Raw genomic sequence first — 4,380 nt, 5'->3', positions numbered from 1 at the left:
CAAAGGCAATATGGAGATTAAAGCCAGGGTATCGAGTCAGGCCTTCTGCAAGGACACTTTTCCCAAGCATTGGTGACTATTAGTTAAAACCTCAAAACATCTTTTTGGAAAACTTGGGGAAGCACTTTTCTTGCCTGTGTTTGAATTCATACTCTATTGCTTAGCAAGTCGAACTCTAAAAATGCTTTCAGCAACTTTTGAGAAATAATCTTAATCACTGTACACCTTTATTAAATGTTCTTGTCTCCTTTTGTAACTAACCTGAAGAAATAAAAGTAGTACAATCCATTAAAGGAAAAATATTTATTTATTCACTAGTCTAAACTTTATAATTTTTGTAATCCTATATGATGAAAAGTAACTACTGAAACTTAGACTAAAGATGGTCTAAGGACGACTTAAAAGATAGATAGAGGAATTTCCACTTCTTTCTACGGACCCACATTGTGCATGTGCTTTTGGTCCTGGGAATCTGTTGGTGTGTACCTATTAAGCTAGCTCCCCTGCATTTAAGGCTGTCAAGAGAGAGCCTTGGGTTAAGGAATCCCATGAAGGAATAGTAAGAGGCCACTTGACATGTTTAGCCAGCCCTTCAGACCAGGCCTGCTATTTCAGGTTTATTTCTCCTTCATGCTACAGTGCACTAAGGGTCAGTGAAAGGATTTTGGCTGATGCCACCATTTCTGGTCCAAGTTTCCTTCCACCTGTGACTGTGCTTGCTACAGTTCAGTCTCCTCTGTGGACTTGGTGGATAAAGAGAGACAGAGAGGACTAAGCGTGAAGGGATTTTGTGTACCATGCCTGGAAGTGTTTCACATCATTGTTACCACCAGCTCTGGGCCCAGAACCTAGTCATTTCTCTCTGCGAAGGAGGCTGGGAAGTGAGGTCTACCAAAAGGCAGAAGTCCAAGAAAGTATGGATACCTGTGACTCATGGTTCTTTATGCTACAATGAAAGTACAGTAGTGATAGTTGTGTCTATAATATTTGATTAATAAATCATATGTATGATACTTTTTCTTAGCCCTGTTATACCCAATACTTTTATAAACAATATAATTGGGAGAACAGAAGAAATGCTCTCCTAATTGCAGATGACACATAACTAGAAGAAAGAGCTAATAATTTTATTTGCAAAAAGAGGTGGCTACCCAGATTTTGTTAGCCAACCCTTAGGCTAGGTAACAGAATTCATAATAAATATTAGATGAAGTAGAAACAAACATAAACTCAGTAACATGTAAATTCTTGATGTGATCTATTTCTTGTATTAAAATACTTTCACACAAAATGAGCTTTACTACAAACCCCAAAGAAGTTAAGAGTGTAACTTGGATACCTAAAAGGTCATGAACATAGGTGTGGCAATTGGAAAGTCCAATAAAGAGTCATTCATCAGCCAAAGTAACATAGCCTGTGGTTGTGTGTCCTTGGGGAATGCCAGCTAACTACCTCAAGAGACCATTAACATGGTAAACCTGCCAAGGCCACAACTTGGACCCTGGGCCCCAGAATCTGATTTATCCCTCAAAGGACAGGAAAGCTTATGTATTTTCATGCAATACACAGTCAGCCCTCTGCATCAGTGGGTCCTGTATTCATGGGTTCAACCAACTGCGTATTGAAATATTTTTTAAAAATTACACTTGTACCTCTGTTAATGAACACTTTTGTTTGCAAATAATTTGGATCACAAAAAGAAGTGTTTGGCAAAATTTTTTTTGTTTGCAAACCCTGTATCAGGTGACAAGCACTACTGTAGTCATCTTTCTCATGCAAATACAAACATAGCTATCTCTTCCAAAATCACAGAACAAATTAAGTTCATGAACCAAAGTGCTACTATATATCTGTAAGAACATAATACAGATTTGTCTTGTTATTACTCTTCAAAATAATGCAACTATTTCCATTGTACTGGATATTATAAGTCTTCCAGAGATTATTTGAAGTATGTGGGAAGATTATACATGTTCTTCACAAGTACTACACTGTTTTATTATATAAGCAACAGTCCATGGACAGATTTTGGTGCCCAAGAGGAATACTGGATCCAATCCCCAATGAATACTAAGAGACAACTGTACTGAGGAATTCACATGAAGTTAGAGCTTTATAACAGCATTGTGGACAACCTTGCTATGCTTCTCAGCCCTCAAAGTGACCAAATGAGCTTAGTGGAGTAGTGAATAGAAGGTTGGAACTGACGAGTTTTGTGGCCCTGGTCAACTCTGCAGTGTGTGACTCTGTACTATACAATCACTGAACCTCTGCTACTACTTCTTTCTTCCAAATCAACCAGAACTGAGTAGGAACCAAATAAATGTCTACGGGATTAATTCAATCAGACTCAATCCAATGGATTCAAATGTCTTCTTACCCTCCTGTGCCACAGTACCACATACTCATCCCTGCTGGAGAGACATAGAATCTTAGAGAAAAATAATTGAAGATTATCTATCCATATTTCCACCCAAAAGAATATTCTCTGGGGTATTAGTTCTGACCACCTGCAATCTGCTTCTGCTTGGACACACCCAGACCAGAGCACAGGGTCTAGTGAGGCAGCTCCTATAGTATTTCTGTTCGTTAGAACTACCAGCCACTAATGCAACTAAAATGTGTCTTCCTCTAAGTTTCATCTATTGCTTTAATATTTTGCTTCCTTTTATTTCAGTGGCATACCAAATCTAATTCCTGTTTAATTTGAAGTCCAGCCTGGGGCTGAGGCAATATTTTGCTACTATGTTTATATTAATCCAGTCTCTGAAGGTGATAGCTCTGATGATGAAAATATTGGGGGTATGTATAATATACATTATCATTATTAGTAAGTGCAGTCAACCCTCAGCATTGACAGTGGATTTGTTCCAGTACCCCCTTAGATCTCCAAACTCACAGACACTCAATCCTCTTATGTAAAATGATTTGTTTAGAACCTACACACATCCTCCTGAATATTTTAAATCACCTGTAGATGACTTACAATTCCTAGAACAAGGTAAATGCTATGTAAGTAAGTGTCATAGTATATTGTCTAGGGAATAATGATAAGAAAATAATCTGTAAACCAGACACAGAGGCTCACACCTGTAATCCCAGCACTCTGGGAAGTTGAGGCAGGAGGATCCCAAGCCCAGTTTGTATAGCTTTGCGACTTAACGAATTGTCTCAAAATAAATATTAAGAAATGGAGGAGAGTGTAGTTTAGTGCAAGGGCCCTGGATTCAATCCCCAGTGATGATAAAGCTGTCTGTACATGTTCATTAAAGTAAGACTTTTTCCCAAAATACCCCCCCATCATTGACTGAATTTCCACATTCCATCGATATAGAAAGCCAACTCTATAACAATAACGGTTATGTATTAAGTGCCTAGTTGCTCAACACACAGGTACAGGGTAAATGATTTATGTATATTATCACTAGTCTTCGTTGCCTTTATAACATGCATTCCATGCATTTACACTTGAATAAACTGAGAATGAGCACAGTGTAATGACTCATGTAGGAGCAAACAGATAATAAATGGAAAACCAGGCTTAGGATATAAGTGGGTCTGATTCCAGTATGTGCCCTTCCCATTTACTCTCAGGTTTTTGTTTAACCTGTCCAGGTGAACTGTATTTTTATTTTATTTCATGGTTTAACATCACTCTTTTTCCAGTTTCTGACAACCAAATTATCCTGTAGCTCAGGCTTCCAGAGAATCAATGGCCTCTAACCAGCTGAATATTAAGAAAAGGTAAATATAATGAAGGCACTATCAAATCCCAACTTGCTGTATGAAGGGGGCTCTGGTTTGAATCAAAGAAAACAAGTGAAAACACAAACTTTACAAGAGAATGTGCATATATCTACTTTGGAGAGTTCTCACTTGGGGGCCAGAGCATTATGTAGTAGACATTTACACACCACAGATCTCACCAAACTGTGTGGTTTAGAGAAATTAAGAGAGACACCTGTGAGTACCGTCAGCCCCCAGTACAACCAGTAGTGCTGAAAACAGTTGCACTAAAACCAAAATCACATCCATGGAGCAAAGGCTGCTGACGTGCAAGAGGTGAATCAAATGACTGATGATGTTCAAAGTGCTGAAAGAAACATTTTTTCTGAACTGTTATACAGTGCCACCCACACAGGAAATTCAACAGACATATTAATTATACCTAGCATGTAATCCAAAAGATCCAGGGAATGTGCTTTATTTATTTTTTCTTTGGGGATGAGAGGAGAATAAAATAAGATGATGTCCACAGATGATGTTTAGATCTGGGTGTGCTGTTTTCATCTGAAAAATCTTAAGACACACTGAGTCTTCCCAAAATTGTCATCTTCCTCTGTAAATAAACCCAAACTTTCAGTTTAAACAACTGGTGAA

This window comes from Heterocephalus glaber, unplaced genomic scaffold (genome assembly GCF_053883595.1).
Source record: "Heterocephalus glaber isolate CG9 unplaced genomic scaffold, H.glaber_assembly_v1.0 deba00001719, whole genome shotgun sequence".
NCBI lineage: Eukaryota > Metazoa > Chordata > Mammalia > Rodentia > Bathyergidae > Heterocephalus > Heterocephalus glaber.
This window is presented reverse-complemented; position numbering follows the sequence as displayed.